The 26206-nt window shown below is 37.0% G+C and overlaps 1 long non-coding RNA gene across 1 annotated transcript; it reads right to left on the reverse strand.

Moving 5' to 3' along the window:
- Nucleotides 1-1142: 1142 nt before the first annotated feature.
- LOC120853571 lies at nucleotides 1143-18155 on the reverse strand. Its single transcript, XR_005718814.1, has 3 exons — nucleotides 18071-18155; nucleotides 18024-18028; nucleotides 1143-1152 (listed from the first exon to the last, which is right to left on the reverse strand). It is a non-coding gene; the product is annotated as an uncharacterized LOC120853571 (long non-coding RNA).
- Nucleotides 18156-26206: the final 8051 nt, after the last annotated feature.

A 26206-nucleotide genomic window follows, 5' to 3' on the forward strand; every position in this document is an offset into this window, starting at 1 on the left:
AAACATATTTCCTGTTCCTTATTATTACCTAATTATCTTTTGTTTAATTTCTTTCTACTATAAAATCTAGCTGGGTCGAAGGATATGACGAGCATGTGTTCTTTCAAAGTCATTAAAATACTTCCATATATACAGTTTTCAGATCTTTTTAGTACTAACCACCTAGTTATTTTTAAAAAGTGAAATAAGCAACTACTGTATAGCTATTAGCCAAACTTTCATAGTGTTCTGAATATATAATTTAAGACGGCAATTCTTTCAGGGAAATAAGTCATGCTTTCAATAAATTCTGTATCTGTGTGAAGTAAGTCGCCTGATACCACTATGTATGTTGTTCAATCACTAAGGCGTGTCCAACTGTTTGCAACCCTTGGACTGTAACAAGCTGGACTCCTCTGTACTCCACCATATCCCAAAGTTTGCACAAATTTACATCCATTGAGTATACCATTACCCACTAAAATATATTGTTTTCTTACTTTTAAAGATTCTGTAAGTGAAAGATATAATGTTGAATTTGAAAGGCTTTTCATGCTTTAATATGCATAGTTTTCACATACTGCTTTCTCAAAATTTTATGTTACAATATGTTGCTGTTGGCAAAGTTCATTCTATTAAAGACTAATAAGGTAATAACTAGAAATCCAGAGGACTCAGTTTCAAAGTTAATATTTAAAACCTGAGGGATATTTACACTGGGTCAAAGGAATGAATAAAGATAATGTTAGCATTTAAAATATCCTTCAAAGAAGTAATAAAGTATTGTTTCTGTCTATAATCTGTGAATCCATTACTTCTAAGAAGTACTCCCAATCCACATTACAGACTCATGGTTATCTGTGGCCCACCAAGTTAACATTCTTCTTAAATTGAATTTGTTATGCCATTCAGAGGGATCCCTCACACAGGTACAAGCACAGTTAGGAGGAAGACTGACAGAGAGAGAGAGGTGGCTGGGTTGGGGTGGGATGCTGGAGTTGTTCACCTCTTTAAAACTACTAAAGAAAGGAGAAAATGCTTCTTATCACATATAAACGTCATGCCAGTTGTGTCTATTTTTGCTACCAAGATACAGGTAAACTCTTTGTTAACATCACCAATTTTTCAACATTTATATTTTTATTTTTCTCAAAGTATTTATCTTCCAGTGACCTGGAAATAAAAACATCAGATAACCCTACCATTTCAAAGTAATTCATCCATGTTTGTGGAGAAGGCAATGGCAACCCACTCCAGTACTCTTGCCTGGAAAATCCCATGGACGGAGGAGCCTGGTAGGCTGTGGTCCATGGGGTCGCTAAGAGTCGGACACAACTGAGCGACTTCACTTTCACTTTTCACTTTCAGGCATTGGAGAAGGCAGTGGCAACCCACTCCAGTACTCTTGCCTGGAGAATCCCAGGGACAGCAGGGCCTGGTGGGCTGCTGTCTATGGGTTCACACAGAGTCGGACACGACTGAAGCGACTTAGCAGCAGCAGCAGCAGCAGCATCCACGTTTGCATTAATCTACATAATACAAATTTTATCAAAATATATCCTGTGCCGCAGACACTAAAACAAGCAAGGCAGACACAGTGCAGGATCCAACTGTATATAGACTATAACACAGAATATTCTTTTCTTTTCTGTAGTCTGTTTAATGGATTGCTATTCACTGTGAGGGAACACTTTTCTATTTATTGCTTGGCCATTAAGGAATTCATCATTGGCTTGGAAATATTTCTTTATTTCCTGATTGATTTCTTTGTGAGTTTGCTTAATGCAAAAGTAATAACTCAAGTTATTTAAGAGGAGATTTATAGTACATCATCAATTCAGAGACACAAATCTCCCTACATCTTAACATCTCTGTAATTGGTATATGTCTTGCAATTGAGGGCACTGACATGACTTCATTTCATCGTAGTTTAAGATTTTGCTCATTTTTTTTCCTTCTTTTATTTTTAGTGATACACAGAATAATGGTGTGCCCTGTGACAGAGAGTATCTCAGATTTTATGAAACATGGTATTTCCTCCAAATAACATAATGTTGGGATAAGTTTATCTTATGTGTTAGTAGAAGAAAATCATACATGGGCTGACAAGATGGTCAAGGTCTTCCTGACCCCACTCTTTCTACCTTTGATGTCAAAAATACCGGGCCCAGCCTCTCACTTCCAACGCAGCCAAATATAGAAAGATACTGCCAGATAGGTGATTTGCGGGTGTTCACCGCCATGCAGAAATGGCTCTCCTCAGGGTTAACTGTGATAAACATCGTGCCAGTTCTCTGCATTTGATTTATTCAACTGCATAGCAAACTTTCAATTGACCTCACAATTCTTCAGATATTTTCTACATATAGCTTATACAATGCTACAGAGTCCTGGTTTTCATTGCATGTTACTAGACTCTCTTTCTTGCTGCTGCTGCTAAGTCTTGTCCGACTCCATGCGACCCCAGAGACGGCAGCCCATCAGGCTCCCCCGTCCCTGGGATTCTCCAGGCAAGAACACTGGAGTGGGTTGCCATTTCCTTCTCCAATGCATGAAAGTGAAAAGTGAAAGTGAAGTCACTCAGTCGTGTCCAACTCTTAGCGACCCCATGGACTGCAGCCTTCCAGGCTCCTCCGTCCAGACTCTCTTTCTTAGTCTCCTCTGAAAAATAAAGCTGAGTTTTGCAGTTATTTCTATTTTACATGTGAGAAAAATGAGTGAATGATTTGAAGTATTTGGTTGGTAAATTAGCAGCAATAAATTCCAATGTATGTGCTCACAACCTAAGATTAAAATTCCCTATCAATTTTGCCGCTACCCATTTCTAGTGAAGATCCTGTGATATAGTAAGCCACCCATTTTCACTTATACTTCTTCCTTTAGCCAATGATTTAAAGATAAAATCCAAAATCAGAGACTAGAATTGCTGTGTCTAAATAACTAATAGGGCAGCAATATCACAAAAAAACTGCACCCTTTGATCTTGATGTCATATAGTCCATAAGTCAGTACATATTGCAATAATTATTGTCCTCCAAGAGATATTTTGTAGTCTTTTTCTACCGTATCAATTTATAAATTGCCTTTTTTATTTTAATTTAGAAGAGAAAAATATGAATAATGATAATATTTTAGATAATATAAAAACAAATATTTCTCATTTGACACAGGGCTTCCCAGGTGGCACAGTGGTAAAAAAATCTGCCTGCCAATGCAGGAGACATAGGTTCCGTCCCTGGCTTGGGAAGATTCCCTGGAGGAGGGCATGGAAACTCACTCCATTCTTAATTGGAGACTCCCATGGACAGAGGAGCATGGAGGGCTAAGGTCCATAGGGTGGCAAAGAATTGGACACATGCCCAGGAGCCCATTAAAGGAAAAATTGACAACTAGTTAGTGACAATTTATCTTTTTGAAAATCCTTCTAATGAAATAAAAAGCCAGATAATTTTGAAAGCTGATAGATTAGCATGATTTAAAGAGAAGGGCAATAAGCTTTAAATAATGTCTTTAATTATAACTAAAATAACAACAATTAATAATAACCCATCAAATTTTTTCTTTAAAGTAACGAACTTTTAAATTGTCTTAAGATTCAATATAATTAAATAAATCCTGTGACTATACTAACTAGTTATAATAAGTACCATCATTAATAAAAGACATTTTTTTAAAGGGTATGTTTGGATATGAAAAGATAAAAATGGTAGATTCAGGCAAAGAAAATCTCACTCTCCTCTCTCTTCATGCATTCACTGGTGAGCACAAAATGAGAATGCAGAAAACTGATTACTTTAAATTTTGTTTAGAGAAAGGGGAGAAAAACATACTCTTCTCTTTCTAATTTGAAGGCAGAATGAACACCAAGCATCCAGAGTAAAGAATGCGATCATAGAAAGTGCAAAAGTTAATTCTGTGAGTACTTCTTTCTGGATTATTAGTAACCTCCGTGCTCTATTTTCCTTCTCAATTGTCTCCTGATTTACTGCTTCTATTTACTTTCCCTGACATTCTTTCTCACAAGTGGAGGCTGATTAGTTTTTGTTATGATTATATGACTTCATCTCTGTGGAGAATCTGGCGGGAGCTGGGAGAGGTGCAGAATGAAAAGATGTGTTGCTAACTTCTACTGAGATTACAGAATTAAATGCAATGCAAGCTCTACATTATAAGCAATGCAATCATTCCAACGAGTTGAAGGAAAGATGATAAATAATGGTGCTGTGAATGGTTATGAAGTTAATCTAAATTAAGATATATAGCAAAATTAATTGTGTCTTCTTGGATAGCAGAATTCTCCTTGCATAGTCTTAGAGAGTTCAGTGATGCCCTCACTTTCAAATTCATTTGTCATCAACCAAAACAATCTCACAAAGAAATCTGTTGGGCAAAAGAGTTTTCCCAAATTGTCATGGCTCCCTATTGAGGCAAATGCGTTGGTAACTTTTAGAGGATTCACTGTTTATGGGTATTAAAGTCCAGGTTAGATAAGAATTATAAAGTGCATTGAATCTTCATTCCCATAAGTAGAAACTGATTTGATTAACTGAAGCTAGAGGAAATTTAGGCCAAATGGAGCATTAACAGGCAAGCTATGAAAATTAGTACTGACAATATTTGTTAGCTCTAATATTGCACTGTTTTACATAATAGATTCAAAAATTCCACGCAAATCTTGGCCCTTTTTAGAAGCCTTCCTTAGCCAAGGCAATCTAGAAGATACCTTATTTCATTTTAATCTTTATAATAATGTCATTGAACCCAATTTGAAATGTTACAATCCTCTGTAGAGAATGTAGCTAGTTCTGCATAATTTTTGGCTAGTTAGCTTTCTTGGGTTATATTATATGTTTATAGCTTTTCTGCAACTTACATTTTGTGATTCTTCAAGTAATAGTTGTAGAAGTTGGAAAAACTACAAAAAATTAAATATTTGCCAATATGTTTGTTATCACTGTTTCTATCCATACTTAATAATTATATCCGCAGTAGTTATTTCATGGGAAATACCTTGTACAGCAATCCTCTTGGGAGAGTTTGGAATGCCTTGCTAAAAGACATACTAAATAACCTATTCCTAAAATTGTCACAGATCAATGTCTTGGTAGGAAATAGAAAACAACAACACAAATAAGATTGTATTTTCAAATTCATTTCTGGCATCCCTGCTGTCTTTTAAAATCACCTTTCGTTTTTTTCCTAGTCCTTCATTTAAATCCCTTGTCCAGTGTTAAAGAGGGAACACACTCATCCAGATGCAAAAAACAAAAATTAACATGGCAGTGATTGACAAAATACTCATTATCATAAAGAATGACAGCCAGATCAAACACTTCAAAAGCTTGTTGATTTACATCAGAGCACAGAGCAATGAGAGGCTGACTAAATGGAAACAGTATGAATACAATTACTGACATGATTCTGATTATGTTTCAGAGCAAAGAATACTTCTTTTTTAAATCATGGAATAATGGTCTCCCATATTCTAATTCTCTAATTGAAATTAATATAGTTTGCCTATCACTGTTTCCATTGTTTCCCCATCTATTTTCCATGAAGTGATGAGACGTGATGCCATGATCTTTTTTTCTGAATGTTGAGTTTTAAGCCAACTTTTTCACTCCCCTCTTTCACCTTCATCAAGAGGGTCTTTAGTTCCTCTTAGCTTTCTGCCATAAGAATGGTGTCATCTGCATATCTGATGTTATTGATATTTCTCCAAGAGGGCTCCAAAATTACTGCAGATGGTGACTGCAGTCATGAAATTAAAACTCACTCCTTGGAAGAAAAGCTATGACAAACTTAGACAGTGTATTAAAAAGCAGAGACATCATTTTGCTGATGAAGGTCCATATATTCAAGCTATGGTTTTTCTAGTAGTCATATATGAATGTGAGAGTTGGACCATAAAGAAGGCTGACTGGCAAAGAATTAATGCTTTTGAACTCTGGTGTTGGAGAAGACTCTTGACTGTCACTCAGATGGCAAGATCAAACCAGTGAATCCCAAAGGAAATCAACTCTGAATAGTCATTGGAAGGACTGATAATGAAGCTGAAGCTCCAATACTTCGGCCACCTGATGAGAAGTGCCAACTCATTAGAAAAGACCCTGATTTTGGGAAAGACTGACGGCAGGAGGAGAAGGGGATGACAGAGGCTGAAATGGTTGGATGGCATCATCAACTTGATGGGCATGAGTTTGAGCAAGATGGTGAAGGACAGGGAAGCCTGGCATGCTGCAGTCCATGGGGTCACAAAGAGTTGGACACGACTGAGGGATTGAACTGAACTGAAAGTTTCTAAATGACATAAATATATGAAATAAAAATTTTCATTAATCAAAATCTTAGAATCTCATTATACTTTCTTTATTCCTCTATTCACCATTGACAAGAGCTCTGTTGAAAATACTACCGTTACATTTCCATAAAATTAAATATAAAAGCATCAGTAATTTTTAAAATTATTGTTATATAAAGTAATATAAAGTTATATACAAGTATATGTTTTAATTTGCAAACATATAGTAACTTTCTAATTATAGTCTTTATTATTAGCTACTTTATTAATTGCATTGTGGTTAAAGAACATATAAAACACTTGATTTAATTTCTTTGAATGTTATAGAGACTGTTCTATGGCTTAGCATATGATTAATTTTGACAAACTTTTTATAATCATTTCAATAGAATATATATTCTATGTTTTTTTTTAGTAAAGAATCTCCAAAGTATAATTTAGGACATATTTGTTTATTATTTAAATACTCTGTATCACTATTAATTGTTTTTAGCTATTTATTCTGTTCACTACAACAGTGATTCCTCTGTAATTGCAAATGTGCATAGCTCTTTCACTTCTGTTAATATTTGCTTTAATATATTTTAATCCCTATTAATATCTGTATAACCTTCCAGGTTAGATATTTAACCATTTTGATCCTTCTTTTCTTTCTAGCAATACTATTTACATTTCAAAATATATTTTTAATATTAAGGTAGCAGTATCTTGACCTTTTCATGTTTAGCATTTATGTGTTACATGTCTTTAAATTCTCTCACATTCAATTTTTCCCTAACCTTCTTTTTTACATTCTGGTTTCTTACCTTGATTGTAGCTTCTTTTTCTTCCTCTAGCTCAGCCCAATTGTCTTTTTAGTATCACAGCTTACTTTTTTATATTAATTAAATTATTCTTATATAAATATGAATCTTTCTTCCTACTATCTGCTTTTTATTTCTCATGTTTTCTTTAGTTTTTTCCTTTATGTATTTTCATTTCACTTAAAAATGTTTTCTTCTCCTGCAGTAATTTGTTGATTTTCACAGATAAATGCCTACTTCTGAGGGTCCCACTTTATATATTTCTCTTCTATGATGATATGGAAGTGACATAGATTCAATAAAATCCTTACTTCACATTTTGAATTTTGATCATTTCCAGGCCATGATATGCAGCCTGTGAGGCTGGGCAGGGACAGTGAGCCGCCATGCAGTCAGGAAAACCAGCTCACAAGGGCAAACAGCTGACACACCACCATTTTATATCCACACAGCCATTCCACTTTTCACCCTCAGTACACTGTTCAACAAATTCCATGAGATGTTCAACATCTTATTGTAAAACAGGCTCTGTGTTAGATGATTCTGCCCAACTGTAGACTAGCATAATTGTCCTGAGAGCATTTAAGGTAGCCTAGGCTAAGCCATGATGTTCAGTAGCTTTGCTGTATTAAGCGCATTTTTGACCTATAATATTTTAAACCCATGATGAGTTTATTGGGACATAACTTTGTCATAAATTGAAGGAAATCTGCATTTTACTCTCTGGAATCACTTACTCTTAAAACTGCAAGATGAACCCTGGCCTTGTTAAGTCTAACATAACTTACAACATTAAATAAAAGATTACAGAACATTTTCAATGCACTTGATTTCCTCATGATATATTTTGCTACAGAGATTGTACTTATATATTTCCCACTGAGATTTGCCAGGATACGTCTTCCAATATGGCAAGCATTGGGCTCCATTTATGTTTTTTAAGCTCTAACCACTCCCATCCTAACCTGCTCAAATTTTCAAAAATTCCATTCAATTACTCAGTCTTCCAACTACATCTTCATGGATCATCAGGTACCTCTAGGAGAAAGTAACACCCAATGCTAAGCTCACCCCTCAGAGCTACCTGCCTTAGACATTTGCCCTGCAATTCTTCCCTGCCTTGTCAGCTCTCTGTTACTTTCCCCTCCATCAGGATCTCTCTTCTAATGTCCTTCCATGCATAGAAATTCCATAGATCTATGAACTTTAGAGACTGGATCAATTGTGTATAAAAGGAAGGCTTAACAATCTTTATCTTAAATGCTTAGACTCTTCGTGAAAAATTGCCTTTATCAGAAACAGATGAGAAAGTCTACTATTTTTGATTTCACTTTACTGCCAAATATATTTTCATGACATAGGGCAGGTACAGTGATTTTTGTGTTGACAATGGAGACAGGATATTGACAGAGCTTAAGAAGGGACTCCTCTCTTTCAGCCAGGACACTGCACCTCGCAGAGGCAGGGTTTCTTTTTGTTCTTCTTTTTCTTTTTTTAAATAGAAAAGCTGTGTTGAGGTAGATTGATTTTTTTCTTAGGCTTGGCCTAAAGGACTAAGCCTGGCTAAGAAATATTTTCTTCTTTATTAAAAACGCCCACCAGACCTAAGTCCACTGCTGGTGATTGAGCAAAGTAGACTTTATATTAGTCACTGTTTAGTCATTTGTGTTAGAAGATATTTGCATTTTGATTTCTGTGCACCAAGACGTGTTTGGAAAGTGGTCATGCATGAATAAAATAAAAAGGGAAATCCTTATGAAATAAGAGTCATAGAAAATATATTTCCCCTTTCTGGCTATGAAAAGCATGGATTGAAATATTCTCAGCACAATAACAAAAGAAAATCACAAAAAATATTCCTTACTAAGTAATAAGGCATATAAGTAGTTGAAACAGTTAATATAATAAATGTATACTACTGAAAATCTTAGGCTCTTTTCACCTGGTGAAATATACTGGCTCTGTTAATATAAAGCACATCTCAGGGAAAGAGATTATCTAGAGAATTCATCAACATGCACTAAGGAGAAAAAAAAAAGGCAAAGGAGAAGCAATTTTTACATGCCAGCCTCTGTTCTTCTAAGCACAACCCACAGATTTCAGAATTTAAGATTCTACTTGTCAACTGACTCCCAAAGAGAGCTAAGAAAGCATGGTATTATACAGTCAGAACTTTGTCCCTACTGTTACATTCTATGCTCCTGGAATGAGATCTATATCTCCATTCCAGTAATAATACATAGAATACGTGACATACTCCCCTCACCAAAATAAATATTCCACATGTACTCTTTTGTGTATAATAAACATCCATTTCCCTTCAGGCATTACAGTTGTACTCCATCAGTGCCTGCTGATATCCAGGTGTCTCTCAGAATATTTAATACTATTAAAGAAGCAGTTGATCCAGGTTGCATCACTTTTTGTTCAAAGGGTAGATTTTTAAGAGCTGAAGAATTTTTTTTTTTTTAGTAGCCAGAAGACTTTACCTGAATTTTCTTCACTTCAGTTCAGTCGCTCAGTTGTGTCTGACTCTTTGCGACCCCATGAATTTCTTCACTTAGATAAGTATAATTGTCAATGGCTACTGAAAGGAAGAGTAATTCAGGACCTGTAAACAAAGGCTGAGGTAGAAAAGCCTGAGTCTTACAATCATATTTCAGTAGCATTGGCAACAATACAAAATGCAAATTAAATTCGATCATTCTTGTTCTCTTATCCTCCATTTGGAAAAAATCAACATCTTGAGTACATGTGTGTGTGTTCCGCTGTGCCACCCCATGGACTGTAGCCCGCCAGGCTCCTCTGTCCATGGGATTCTCCAGGCAAGAACACTGGAGTGGGTTACCATGCCCTCCTCCAGGGGATCTTCCCAACACAAGGATCAGCCCCACATCCCTTATATCTCCTACACTGGCAGGCATGTCCTTTACCTCTAATGCTGCCTGGGAAGCCCGTCTCGAGGGGATGAGTATGGAATTTGTTAAAGGAGAAAAAAGTGGGAAAAGAAGAAGAAAATGAAATACATGAAGAGGCAGATGAGGAAAAATAATGACAAGAAAATCATATTTATTTAACAATTTATGCAAGGTTTTGCACTAAGTTCTATGTACTAAGATATTCATAATCATCTTCAAAATTCATAGCTTCATTCGTCTATCTTTAGAGTTATTGTAAGGATTATTTCGGATTATTCTGAGAACTAATATTATCACCATTTCCAGATGAGAAGCCTGTGGTTCAGACAGGATATGTGACTTGTCCACTGTTGTATTTATAAGAGGATTCAAAACCAGATCTGACCACTGAGTGTATAGGAATAATGGCTATTATAGACTTCCTCTCCTTTTAGCAATGCTAAACCAAGTGGCTGATCTAATTTGGGTTCCAATGAAAATCTACACTTATTTTATAAAATTCATTTTGTATTAGGTAGAATAAGAAATTCAATTCTAATCCCTTCAGGTCAGAACTCAGGATGGACAGGGGAGTGGAGAATAAATGTATAAATGAAAAACAAGCTCCTTATTTTCCCCTTCTGAAGCCTTCTTAGGCTCTGCCCTGGATCTCTGGTCTAGAGAGCAAACAGGGCCCAGTGAGGAGGGAGATTAACTGGGTATGCATTCACACTGATCAACTCACTTTAACAAGTGAAGTCAAACTGCATGCTGCAATAAAAAGAAAGAATAAAGAAAACAGAATCTATGGCACAACCATCAGTTCTAAACAAAAAGAAACCTCAAAATCAATGAAACAAGCTCCTTTCTTTTTTCACAAAGAGCCCCATCCAAGGAGGAGAGTAGCATCACCCCTGAAGACTGTTAAGGTCCACAAAATATAATTAGAAAAAGGAAATTCTATGTTTGAAGAAAAAAAAACGGTCTAAAGCCAGTCCTGCAGTTGTTTTTGCATAATGGCTTTTTCTCCACTCCACTGTCCTAACACCTGGATTTGGGAATCTGTTAACACTTTAACTCTAAGTAAATGGAAGATTAGAAGACCCATTTTTTCACAAAGAATAAGTAATTCTTTCCTGCCAGATAGGAATAAAGTTCCTTCAACCAGAAATGAGAGACTAATGCCCCAAACCTCACGATGACCTTTCTTTCTCTCTTTCCCTTTAGGAATGATATTCTTTCCACCTATGTTCTATCCTGCTTCTGCCAGACCCTGTCTTTCCCAAGAGTCTCATTTGTCTGGATTTTTCTCTCTCTGAATACCCTTTATCAGCTCCAGCTGTCCACGGTAAGCTCACTCTTTTTCTTTTCTTCACAAAGAATTTTCAGAATAGAGCAACTTTAATTACAACCCTTTAGAGAGTCAATTGAGTTATTTAGAATTGTTGCCTGAATCCTCTCATTTTATCCAACCTTGCCTCTAGGGCTAGTGAACTTTAGTGGAAAAAGCAGGTACTTTTAAACAAATCAAATTTTTGTAGAAATCCCTCCTGTACCATTAAAAAGCTGGGGGTCATGGGCAAATCCTATCACCTACTCTCATTTAAAAAAAGAACATGAATTCCTGTGACACAGGAGAAAATACATGGGATGCATCCAGTGTGATCTAGACACATATTGGGAGAAATTTTTGGAATTTTTGGAAAGAAAGTAACTTTGAAACTTTAGGAGTTTAGAGGAGTTTTAGGAGTGGTGGAAAAGCAGAGAGGTGAGAGTCCAGAAGACGTGTTGGTTTTTACAGGGACAAAATGTGGCAAGCCGTGGTGACAGGTGAGATTAGCTCAGGTTTCAGAGTATGCGAATGACTGGCGGAAGGATTGGTGGGTCCTCTCCCCTCCCACATAAATGCCCCTGTTATCAAATATCGCAAACTATCCCTCAGCCTTTACTGCCTCTCTTGTTACTTCAGTTCAGTTCAGTTCAGTCGCTCAGTTGTGTCCAACTCTTTGTGACCCCATGGACTGCAGCACGCCAGGCCTCCCTGTCCATCATCAACTCCTGGAGTTCACTCAAACTCATGCCCATTGAGTCAGTGATGCCATCCACCTCTCTCATCCTCTGTCATCCCCTTCTCCTGCCCTCAATCTTTCCCAGCATCAGTGTCTTTTCAAGTGAGTAAGCTCTTCGCATCAGGTAGGCAAAGTATTGGAGTTTCAGCTTCAGCATCAGTCCTTCCAATGAACACCCAGGACTGATCTCCTTTAGGATGGACTGGGATCTCCTTGCAGTCCAAGGGACTCTCAAGAGTCTTCTCCAACACCACAGTTCAAAAGTATCCATTCTTCTGCACTCAGCTTTCTTTATAGTTTAGCTCTCGCATTCATACATGATCACTGGAAAAACCACAGCCTTGACTTCAGCCCCTCAGAAAAATTCTGAGATGAAGGATAAAGATGACGTCTTTAGGAACAGGCAAGGCATCACCTTCACTCCAGTTAAGACTCCGCTTTTCCTCCAGTGCCTCAAGCAAGGCACATCGTATTTCCCTTTTCTAGAACTCGTGACTTTGTACCCAGTGAAGGAAGACAACTTAGCGTTTGTTTCCTGAGGCGTTTTGGAAATGAAATCTGAAGTTAGGAGGACTAGGCATCCCAATCTCACTCGAGGGCACGGTGATAGATATTTGGGTCAGTATCAGTATCAGGTTTCCAGCCTCTGATAGGTGACCTGTCAGTCCAGTTCAGTTCAGTTGCTCAGTTGTGTCCAACTGTTTGCAACCCCATGGACTGCTGCGCTCCAGGCTTCCCTGTCCATCATCAACTCCCGGAATTTACTCAAACTCATGCCCGTTGAGTCGGTGATGCCATCCAACCATCTCATCCTCTGTTGTCCCTTTCTCCTCTCACCTTCAATCTTTCCCAGCATCAGGGTCTTTTCCAAGGAGTCAGTTCTTTGCACCAGATGGTCAAATATTAGAGTTTCTGCTTTAGCATCAGTCCTTCCAATGAATATTCAAGATTGATTTCCTTTAGGATGGACTTGTTGGATCTCCTTGCTGTCCAAGTGACTCTCAAGAGTCTCCTCCAACACACCACAATTCAAAAGCATCAATTCTTTGGTGCTCAGCTTTCTTTATAGTCCAACTCTCACATCTGTACATGACTACTGGAAAAACCATAGCTTTGACTAAACAGCCCTGTATCCCTTTGCTAAATACACCCTTTGTGAAAGAGAGATACATTGCTCCCTTACTTTCTATTCATATTTTTAAGTGTGCACCCAAGACACAACATACAAATTCCTGGTAGTAAAAGTGATGGTAGCAACAAAGATAATAATTCTAATAATAACAAAGCAAATAGTCATTGTTAAGTAATTATAAGGAAACATTCCTGGGATAATTAGTTAAAAGCATTATTTTATATATTTTCATTAAAAGTATGTAAGTTTTACTATCCTGATTTTACATATGAGATGACCAAGGCTTATATCAATTAAGTGCTATGCCCAGAACCACACAACTACTTAAACTACTTAGTCACATTCCTGAGATTTTGAAAAAACGGGAAATTGGCTCAGTGTGTCCCAAGAGGTTAGACTGAGGCAAGATTTAAGAAACTAACACCTTAAACACTGCAAAAATGCAAAGGATTGTAGACTGTGTTCTCAAAGGATTTAGGTATTTCTTTGATGTGTGAGTAGTTATGTGCATGTATTTCCTACAATTTGGAAAACATACAGCCACAATAATCCTAAAATGTAGACATCAGTTCCAAGTTTACTTACAAACTATCTGAAGCTTAAAGAAATTACATAATTTAAGATCACTTCCATTATAAGCATAAAAGATGAAATTCAAATTAAATTGAAGTCTCCTGGGGTTTCTCCATATTTCATTTCTTCTATGGTTGATGTCTATATTTATTTTGCAAAAGATAAAATTATATTTAAATACACTATTTTATATTATCTGAGAAAATGTATACCAATTACTCTTTTTGGTATATTTCATTTCATCGAGTCATGAGTTGGTAATAGCCAAACAAACTTGTGAATGTGAAAACAGTTTTGTGTTTATGAACACAATATGATACTGGCAGATGAGCAAAATATTATACTGGCAGTTTTCATCGACACATTGGTGAAAATGTGAGAGGCTTCTGCAGTTCACCCTTTGAAAGTAGTAGTGTGGTGGTGTGATGATTAATACTTAGCCCAATGGGTCACTGGACATGGGGAAGCTCTGATAATAAGGGATATGCCAGTTTTCATGGCATAAATGCTCTCACTGTGACCAACTACAAGCTGTAAACATAATGCCACTCAAAATGGAATCAGGAAGAAATGTACACAGCGCTCTCAGAAACTGTTGCAAGTCAACCCAACATACTACTGAACATCAAGCGACTAAAGTGAAAGTGGCTCAGCCGTGTCACACCCTTTGTGATTCCGCGGGGTTCTCCAGGCCAGAATACTGGAGTGGGCAGCATTTCCCTTCTCCAGGGGATCTTCCCCACCCAGGAATCAAACCAGGGTCTCCTGCACTGCAGGCTGATTCTTTAGCAACCGAGCTATCAGGGAAGCCCTCACGCCACTAAGTGAAAGTGAAAGTCGCTCAGTCGTGTCCGATTTTTTACGAGCCCATGAATTCAGTCCATGGGATTCTCCAGGCCAGAATACCAGAGTGGGTAGCCTTTCCCTTCTCCAGGGGATCTTCCCAACCCAGGGATCAAACCCAGGTCTCCTGTATTGCAGGCGGATTCTTTTCCAGCTGAGCCGCAAGGGAAGCCCTAAAGCCACTCTTTAATATGAACGTAGAAGACATAAAGAAGTGAAAGGTTGCTGCCTGGGAGTCAATACCAAGCCAAAAGGCTACAAAAAGAAAAAAAGTTGAATTTTATCCTGTGCGTATCTTGGGTATCAAACAGTACTGCGCGCGCGCGTGTGTGTGTGTGTGTTTCTTTTCTTTTTCGGCTGCTCTGTGTGGCATGCAGGATCTCAGTTTCCTGACCCAGGGATTGAACCCCTGCTGCCTGCAGTGGAAGTGGAGTCCTAACCACTGACACCAGTAAGGAATTTCCTGGACAGGACTGACTTTATGCTGCATTCGATGTAGTTCAGATTTTGAAACTTCCCACCTCAGTGTTCCTTCCACGGACACATTTCTAAGATATTTTACAATTTTCTTCTCTGTAAATTCCAGAAAAGGTACCAGTGCTAAACTGGACTTCTTGCACAAAGGTGAACCACATTCATCAAAAATGATGAGCAATATTGAGCAGGCAAACTTATTCCTTTCTTTCATTGTCCCAATGAATTATTCATTTATGGAAAATGACTTTAAGGACATCCTAATAATTCCACTTCCAGAATTCCACTGGTATCAATCCTCAACACAGAAGGTGTTAAGAGGAAATTTTGATAAAAAATATCTCCAGAAGCAAGGAATGGTTTTAAACCAACCACAAGAAAACTTGAATGGGGACAGGTATTACTCTGCTTCAGACAAATTGCTCAGAGTCTACGAAGAGAACTAATAATTCTGGACTGTTGACCCATAACGGGAGAAAAATTGAGTTGAGCTGGAAATTGGTTTCAGTGACATCATTTTGAGATTTTGCTCAATATTTATGTATTAGCTTCAGTTTTATGAAAGGTTTGTAGATGATATGAGGGTAATAAAAAGAAAATCATAGTTATGTTAATTTGACATTACACAAATATAATTAATAGAAATTACCTACTTGAGTGTGACTACTAGTACATATATATTCTAATAGTTAGAAACGTGTGCAGAAACGTCAGGATTTTGTGACCTGATGTAATTTGAGGAAGATTCATAAAGATGCCAAGATGCAAGTCTGCATTGAAATTGTACAAGACTCAGAGATGAAAAATTATGCCCAAGAAATATGGATAATTTGATGAGCTACTGTAATTAAACTAGGCTTTTCATTTTTATTATTACCATTATTGTTTTAATGAAAGTGAAAGAGGAGAGTGAAAAAGTTGGCTTAAAGCTCAACATTCAGAAAACTAGGATCATGGCATCCAGCCCCATCACTTCATGGCAAATAGATGGGGAAACAGTGGCTGACTTTATTTTGGGGGGCTCCAAAATCACTGCAGATGGTGATTGCACTTAAAAGACGCTTACTCCTTAGAAGGAAAGTTATGACCAACCTAGACAGCATATTAAAAAGCAGAGACATTACTTTGCCAACAAAGGTCTGTCTATTCAAGGCTATGGTTTTTCCAGTAGTCATGTATGGGTGTGAGAGTTGGACTATAAAGAAAGCTGAGCACTGAGGAATTGATGCTTTTGAACTGTGGTGCTGGAGAAGACTCTTGAGAGTCCCTTAGACTGCAAAGAGATCTAACTAGTCCATCCTAAAAGAGATCAGTCCTGGGTGTTCATTGGAAGGACTGATGTTGAAGCTGAAACTCCAATACTTTGGCCACCTGATGCAAAGAACTGACTCATTTGAAAAGACCCTGATGCTGGGAAAGATTGAGGGCAGGTGGAGAAGGGGACAACAGAGGATGAGATGGTTGGCTGGCATCATCAACTCAATGGACATGAGTTTGGGTAGACTCTGAGAGTTGGCGATGGACAAGGAGGATTGACGTGCTGCAGTCCATGGGTTTGCAAAGCGTTGGACATGATGGAGCGACTAAACTGAATTAAACTAATAACATGAGACAGACTTGATGATTGCATCAGGAGAATAAATTTGAACTTTTCCAGGAATTAACCCAGCCCGTCACTAATGAAAAGAAAACTCCTTAGAAAACAAAATAAAAAAACAAAGAATTTAGGACAGAGGTCTCATGCTTACATATCTTCACAGTGAGAATTATACAAATTAACAAAATGCCCTAGTATAAGGGGAAGGAAAGAGACTTGAATTCTGCAACAGTATCATTATTTTTTTCCATTCAAACTCTGTTGAACTTTTAGTTCTTTTTTCAGCTCAAAAATGTAACATCTACATCTCTTTATGAATAACTCTCATGGATCATATAATCCTTGGTTTTATAGTGTTTTCTTAAGTTATTCATTCTCACAATGAACTCCCACAAAGAAACATGTTTCCTTTTCCCAGACAACCATGCATTTCATGTTCTGTTTTTTGTCTTTCCAGCTTTTATAGATGCTAAGGTACAGAGTAATATGAAAAATATTTAAATATGAGAACTAAAAAAACCTGGACTTGTGGATTTTATTGAGACTGCTCAAATTGCCAACTTTTATTAGTGTTCTTAAATAAATATGCCATGTCAAATAAGTGTAGAATGGATAAATGGATAAACATAACCTAAAGTTTAAAAAGAATTTAAATTGTGAATGTATAAAGAGATAAGTGATAAATATAGAACAAAACACAGAAATTGCTTGTTATAGAATGAGATTTCTGGACACAGGTTTTGAAAATCAAAAAGAACTACTTTTATAATTAAACATGGTAAAGTTGTAAAGTATACTTGAGTTCTTTTATGGATTATGCATTTACCATTTATGACTTGGACATGATATATTATGAAGACTCTATGGAGGATGATAGCCAAAGAAAGCTATCTACTCACATGGATCAACAATGCTTAAGAAACTGCATTATATTCTAACCAACACAGAGTATTTCCACTCTTCTTATTTATTGCCTCTCAAGTTGTATGTCACTGTAGTTTTAATTTGAAATTCCTGGATGATTAATGAGGTTGAGTACATTTTCAAGTATTTATTTCTATTTGAATATCCTCATTTGTGAAATTTCTGTTTAAGTCTTTTGGTTATTTTTTATTGGGTTTTCTTTCTTTTGTTATTACTTTATAGGAATTACTTTTTATATATCCTGGAAACAAATCTTTAGTTTTTTGTCAATAATATGTATTGCAAACTTCTCATTCTAGGGCTAGCCTTGTCATTTCCCTTCAAGGTATAGTGTATATTGATAAACAATATATCAATTACCAAGATATGTTTTTCCTTTTTTTTTCTTTTTTATCTGCATTGTGTGCCACATGGGATTTTAGTTTCCCAACCAGGGCTCAAACCCATATCCCCTGCAGTGGAAGCACAGAGTCCTAACTGTTAGGGCAAGCACACCGACTGAAATTGCCCACCCTGGCTAGGCACCACAGTAACCATTTGCATGAGTTGTCTTACAACAGGAGGAACACAGAACTAATAAGCCACCACCAACCGGAAGAGTTCAGGAAAGGTCAAAAGGAGACACCACATGTCCGACCACCTCCCAGAATCCTCCTTGCTGGCATCCATCTTGGCTGAACAAGGCATGCACCACCAGGAAGGACTCTGAGTCAGAATGAACTAAAAACAGCCCAGAAACTAATCCCATCACATAAAACCTGAGACTGAGAGCCATGTGAGAGAGCTGTTTTCCTGGGTTCCCTTACCCTGCTGCTCTCCCGTTGGGTGCTCCTTCCTAATAAAATCTCTTGCTTTGACAACACAATGTGTCTCCTTGGACAATTCATTTCCAAGTGTTAGACAAGAGCCCAGTTTCGGGCCCTGGAAAGGGTCTGCCTTCCTGCAACATAACCACTGGACAGCCAGAGAATTCTCCAAATCTATTTTTGATGTCCAATTGATACTAATTTATTTAAATGACTATTATTTCCTAAAACCTGTTGTGCCACCTTTACCGTTAATCAAATATCTATTTATGTCTGTGCCTGTTTCTAAACTCTCTATTCTGTTCTCATGAGTGCTTTTATGCACCAATCACATTCTATTTTAATTACATGCATGCATGCGTTCTCTAACTTCAGTTGTATCTGACTCTTTGCAACTCTAAGGGCCGTAATCCACCAGGTTCCTCTGTCCATGGGATTCTCCAGGCAATACTAGCTTGGGTTGCCATGCCCTCCTCCAGATGATCTTCTTGACCCAAGGATCAAACCCATGGCTCTTTTGTTTCCTGTATTAGCAGATAGGTTCTTTACCACCAGCGCCACCTGGGAAACCCGTTTTAATTACAGTGACTTTCAAGTAAGTAAGTTCTGATACATGGGAGTCCTAGATTTCCTATTTCAGTCTCTTTATGCAAGATTGCGTTGGCTATCTTTGGCCCTTTGAATTTTTTTTTTTAATTACTCGATAATTTATTTTATTTTATTTATTTATTTATTTTTTAAAATTAATTCATTTATTTTTTATTTTACTTTACAATTCAGTATTGGTTTTGCCATACATTGACATGAATCCACCACGGGTGTACATGCGTTCCCAAACATGAACCCCCCTCCCACCCCCCTCCCCACAACATCTCTCTGGTTCATCCCCGTGTACCAGCGCCAAGCATGTCGTATCCTGCATTGAACATAGATGAATGGATAAGAAAGCTGTGGTACATATACACAATGGAGTGTTACTCAGCCGTTAAAAAGAATACATTTGAATCAGTTCTGATGAGATGGATGAAACTGGAGCCGATTATACAGAGTGAAGTAAGCCAGAAAGAAAAACACCTTTGAATTTTTATATGAATTTTAATTCATATTAACTTCATATTCATAAAGCTTGTAATTTTCAAGACAAAATTCTGTTGGAATTTTTCTTGGGATTTGAGTAAATATACAGATGAATTGAGTAAATTTACAGAGGAATTTGAAGATAATTGCCCTCCTTCCTTAGTAATTCTTCCATTTCATGAATATTTGCTTTCATTTAAGTTATACTGATTCTCAATAATGCCTTTTAATTACTTTGTATAGGTTTATCTCTTCTTTTGTTACAGTTTTTCTGAGGTATTTGGTTGATTCAAATGACATGACCAGTTCAGAGGTAATATTCAGTATTTGAATAATTAAGGCATTTAAAATTTTGAAGGGCATTTAGGAGAATGTTTTTAGATTTATAATCTAGAGTGACTTTTTTATACATGAAAAACCTACAAACTGTAAATTAAAAATAGAAAACATTAAAAGAAATTCCATTTATAAATGCCACGAGAAATTTAAAAAAAAATTGAACCACAATGAGAAAATATTGGCAAAATGCATAACTGACAAATGTAAATAATTTGTATGTTAATTTGAAAGGGATGAGTATCTCAATTTAAAAATATGCTAAAATGCAAATTAAAGTAAAATCAGAGATAATTATGCATCACTTGATTATCAAAACATAAAATGTCTAAGAAAACCAAGTGGCGGTGAAGATATATACCAGGACATTATTCATACACGATATGAAAATAATGATGTTACCTTATAAAACAGTTCACATTCAATTTTAAGGCTGAATGTAATCCAGCAATCACACTCTCAGGCCTATGACTTAATATATTGACTTTTATATTTCTGTAGTTTTTTTTTAATTGAGAGTTGCTGCATATTAAGTTTTACAATTGTTTCAGTGGGTCACACACAGATTTTTGAAAATGAAATGTAGAAGAAAAACAAATCAACATTCCCCTAACAGGTGAAGTGTAAGAGCTTCAGTCATACACATATTTGTCGTGAGAGGCGATTCACTACCAGCTCTTGAGCATTCCTGCTGGGTATGCCAAGAACTTAAAGCTCTGACAGCTCTTTGCCCTGGTCAGTACTCACAGTTGTATTTGCAGTGAAGAGCTTTGACCGATGAGGTAATGTCTCCCCCCAGACAAAATGCAGGCTTACTGTGTAAGCACAAGCTTGCCCGAGCTGCGTGTTTCTCTTCTGGAACACAGATCATTGCATCTTCAGGCATCCATCACCAACCCTTCTTGTCACACCTGTGGAACTTGAGGCCATGGGAATCTGATGCTGGCAAATGTGGAGCTCTGGGTAATGCTATTGCCAGAGCAATGAGATCTTGTGTCTCTGACCTGAGAATTTCATGTCCTCTGCCAGCATCCATGTGGTAATAACAGACAGGTTCACTAGGTTGCAAGTGGGGGGTAATATCCCACACTCTACACGGTTCTTCACAATATTTGCCTAGCCATATTGTGAACTTTTTCTAGTGGTGGGTCACCATCAGTAAAGTTCAGAGGCATTTTCACCAACCAAGAGACTAGTAAAGTAGAATACATAGTAGGACAACATACAGTACCAAGATAAAACAAAAGCTGAAAACACAAATTTAATCATCACAACATCAGGTATCAATTACAGTATACCACCCAAAGCAATATATACAGCAGTGAAAATAAACAATCTATAACAACATTCAACAAAAACGGATGGTTCATACAAATACTGTTAGGCAAAATCAAGCCAATTAGAGACCACCACCCACAAGATGGTGACCTACAAGACCACCACCTACTCTAATTGAGAGTCCCTTGGACTGCAAGGAGATCAAACCAGTCCATCCTAAAGGAAATCAGTCCTGAATGCTCATTGAAAGGACTGATGCTGATGCTGAAACCCCAATACTTTGGCCACCTGATGCAAAGAACTGACTGACTAGAAAAGACCCTGATGCTGGACAAAATTGAAGGCAGGAGAAGGGGATGACAGAGGATGGGATGGTTGGATGGCATCACTGTCTTGATGGACATGAATCTGAGCAAGCTCTGGGAGTTGGTGATGGACAGGGAGGCCTGGCGTGCTGCAGCCCATGGGCGACTAAACTGAACTGAACCTACAAAATGACAACACTTGTATGAACCTTGAAAATAAAAGTAATTAGGTGATATATTGGTTAAGACTACATTCAAGGGGGGTAAAATTATAAAGTATAAAATAGAAAGAAATTATAAATTTCATATTCAGGAGAGTGGTTGGTCCTGGAAAAGAGCCCAGAGTAATGTGATTAGGGTAAACACATGGACAGTTTAAAAGTAGAATGTTTACACAGGAGTTCATTAATGGCTCCATAATATTAAAAATACAAAATATATATGAATTTCATGTGCAAATTATTATTTTATATTTTTTAAAAATATGACCCAAATCCTGAAATAGTATCATTCAGATTTGGGAAAGGAAAATGGGTAACCATGCACAACTAACAATACAAAAAATTTGTTTCTATCATTAATATAATTGCTACCAATGGAGAGTAAAATCATTTAATTTCAAACCGCATTAGTTTTTACTGCTTGGAGCACAAACTATGGAGTTTTAAAAGGTATTCTTTAAGTAATCAGTTTTATATTAAATCACTTTTTATTTTGTATAAATGGAAAACTAAACATATCAGCAAATTGAGATTTATAGCTGATATTCCATTCATAATTTGGGGGTTAATATGGGACACCCCACAACCATTACTTTTTTGCACTGAAAAATCTCAAGTAGTATTATGCTTAAGCCTCTACCCATAGTTCAAGAAATCCAAACACAAAAATATGCAGAAAATATTTGAGAAGCTGAAAGTTAAATGAATTACTCTATATATGCACCCTGCTGAGTGAAACATAAAATTAAGTTAAATTCACAGAGAAAAATTTCAGCTTTCAAATGTTGCTAGCTCTCCTCAGTTCCAATGCTAGAAATAGAGATACAAACAATTACATTGGGTTATAAAAGCCTGAATTTTCTTGATGACAAAGCAAAATTTCTAAGTCTACTATATAGGTGAAATGTTTAAAAGAGGGAACTAATTAAATGTTAAAAACAATCTCTCAAGCATTATGCTTATTTAAAACATGCATTTGTTTGTAAGTGTCAACATAATTACATAGACTACCATTTATTCTTCCTTCTTTAAAAATAAACAAATATATATACATATATACATGTGTATCTATCTATCTATCTATCTATCTATGGTAAGTGCTCTTGTGTTAGTTTGCCCAAGCTATCATATAGGATTTATTTCTAATTCTGTTTGTATGTGTGGTGCAAATGGAGTCTTGTTAAATCTATGGTTTTGAGTCTCATGATTACTTCTTCACAATTTATTCCATATGCCATAAGGCATTTGTAACTCTTACTCCATTAAGAATCTTTATTTTTCTGGCTTCTCAATGACCCCATTACTTTCCAGGGAACTCAAGCCCATTTGCAGGAATGTCATCTCAGCGAAAAACCTCTCTGTATGGTTTGCTTGGTCCAAAACTGAATGACCACGGCTGGGTTCCTGCATCTTTGGGGTCAGGTACAACCCATCTGCCTGCTGCCCAAGGCTTCTGCTGGATCTCCACATGCTACATTTGGCTAGTCTACATTTTGCTGTAGAGAGAGAAACAAGTCATGATTACTTTACAACCAGCAATTAGACTCAGGGTTTCAGGAATTTACTTCCCTCTTCAAAAGAAGAAGAAGAAGAAGAAAAGCAATGGTACCCTCAGAAAAGTATGGAGAAATTGTTTTAAAAGAAAAAGAGCATGGAGCCAGGGTGAATGTGTTACAGTCCTAAACTGGTGCTGGGTTTGGCTTCAATATGCTGAGGGAATTTAAGCTTTTATACGCCTGGACATAATGTAGCAGAAATGAAACAGAAGCCAGGAGTGGGATTCCAGATGGTAGCATTGAAATAGGTCTGAATAGAAAAGCCCACCCTCTCTGAGCTTGCATGGTTCCTCTTACTAACACGAGCATCTTTCAAATGATTATCTGTATGATTTCTTGAGAAGGAATCTGTGCATGGCAATAAGTATCAACACAATAGATAGACACCATTTCCTATGTATCCTGCGTTAATCAAATTTATATCACAAAATGCTTTTAGTCGTGGCAGGGTCTGGAGATGAGATAGTAACACTGAGTGCAGACTGTGTTCCTCCAAAGGTGCTTCACACTCCTGCCTGTGCTGTGCAGCGTCTGGGTTTCTCTACTTAAATCCTCTCATCATTTTAATTCCTTCCAGGATGTAGCATCCAAAGTAAATCACATTAAACACTGTCCTAAATCACTGATATTCTTTCTGACTGGTCACACCTTGCTATCATCTGAGTATGTCCCTGTAGAAGATGCCGTCCCAAAATGCATTGCTCAGATGTATCGATTATTTTGAATTGTAGGCACTTGAAAAACAGCAAATTTTAAACGTTTTCTCTGAACTCCTCTTATCAACATAAAGACAGATCCTCCAAGGAACTCAGTCATTATAAATCCCCTCCCTGGGAGTCTCATCAACCAGGAAAGATTGATTCATCACAGGAGAGGAGACTAGAATTTGACACCTCACCCAGACAAACTTAATCACCAGCTACCATTTCTCCCATCTGTCCTAAAAGGGCACCTAAGGCCATCTGTTCATCTTTTTTCAAAAAATCATTTTCTCTCCCCTATGAGGTCTACATCCCCTTCTTACTTTCCTAATGAAGATGGCATTTAATCCCGAAATTTAAACCACCTCTAGGTGCTACTCATATGGACAGGGAAGCCTGGTGTGCTGCAGTCCATGGGGTCGCAAAGAGTTGGACATGACTGAGCAACTGAACTGAACTGACAGATCTCCCCTCTATATGTGACACATATTTGTTAATAAACCTCTGTTTGTTTTTCTCTTGTGAATATGGTTTCATTACAGGAGTCTCATGTGAGAACTCCATAGAGTAAAGGCAGTTCCTTTTCTTCCCCTACATCTCTACCAATGCTTTCCCGAACCAGACCTCCTGTCAGCATCTGGGACATCACATCCTCCACACTGCTGCTCAATGTTGATTTTTTTTCCGGTAGCTTCTTCACTGAAACAGTAGAGGCTGAGAAAGATGGTTTTGCATATCTGTGTTCTCTGCTCTTAGCATATTTGGTCCGTTGTGACTATCAAGAATGGTAGCTTCCCGTCTCCATTCAGCTTGAATTCAGTTCTCTGTCCCAAAGTGGGAGAGAGAATAGAACTGATTCATTCTTGACCATGATTTGCTTGATCATCTGCAACTTCACTGAGGGATAATGTGGTATATAGTTCTATTAATACAAGGTCTTCTTTCTGTTAGATGTGAAATATACACAGTACAGAGTATGACTTTTACATACATAGAAAAAAAGTTAAAGTTTGGTTTAAATAGAGGAAAATATTTCTAAAGAGGAACATTGATGTAAGGATACATGAGTTAATCAACATGAGATAATATAATCAATAAACCTTAAAATCTCAATAGCTTTACCAAATAGAAATGTACTTCTGATTCATGTAAAATTTAATTGATGTGTTGGATTGAAGGGAACTTGTCTGTTCCACCCATTCAACCAATAGTAGACTGGTGTTCTATTATTTTTAATATAAAAGTTCCAAGATTGTCCTGCTTTTTTGACATCCAGCCAATAGATGGAGAAGGTTGTAGAGACTCATGCATTCAAGTTTCTCATGAACCCTTTCTGGAAGTAAGGCACACCACCATGGCTTAATCTGTTTACCAGTACTCAGTTGTATCTACACACTCAATTTTAAGGCCAGCTGGAAAAAAAAAATATTACAGATTCCAAGAAAAAAAAATTTTATTATCTGCCTAAAAAATTAGACATTATTCTTTTGTTAATGTGAAATTATTGAAAAAATTTGTTAGTAAGTTAAACATGAAAAATAGTTCAAGTGATGTAATTTGACTTATCTGTATCAAATAGATTAAAAATAGAAGACTAATGATTTAAATTTATAAAAATCAGGGCAAACTGTATCAATGCAATGTTTGTACTGAAATAATTTCAACAAATCTAGGAAAATTATCAGACATGAAAACCAGTGTCTTTGTATTCATTAAATAATTATTTATTGAATATTTTCTCTGTGCCAGAGATTGGAGTATATACTAGGAATGCAATGGTTTATTCTTCATGTAGCTGCAAATAGATATAATCTAATGGGGTTGGGAGAAGGTAGGGATTAAATTTAAATTATATTTTTTATGCAGTACCTAACTCTACAGTGAATAATATTGTGAAAGGATAGAAATTTATGAATGAGAAGGAAATGGCAAGCCACTCCAGTGTTCTTGCCTGGAGAATCCCAGGGACAGGGGAGCCTGGTGGGCTTCCGTCTCTGGGGTCGCACAGAGTCGGACACGACTGAAGTGATTTAGCAGCAGCAGCAGCAGCATAACAGACTAGCCTCAGTCTCTCAGAGTTAAATGAAATTTAAGTTGTGTGTGCAATTGTGTACGTGTGGGTGTATGTTTACATGACTCACAAAATGCTTATGAGTTTACAGATGGGGAATTTGGGGTTCATGGGAAGGAAAATGGTTTCGCCAAAAAGACCATGTCTGGTGGATATGACGATGAGTTCAGATACGGAGCTACCCTTTGCGGATATGACGATGAGTTCAGATACGGAGCTACCAATTTGCGGATATGACGATGAGTTCAGATACGGAGCTACCA

This window comes from Oryx dammah, unplaced genomic scaffold (genome assembly GCF_014754425.2).
Source record: "Oryx dammah isolate SB20612 unplaced genomic scaffold, SCBI_Odam_1.1 HiC_scaffold_26, whole genome shotgun sequence".
NCBI lineage: Eukaryota > Metazoa > Chordata > Mammalia > Artiodactyla > Bovidae > Oryx > Oryx dammah.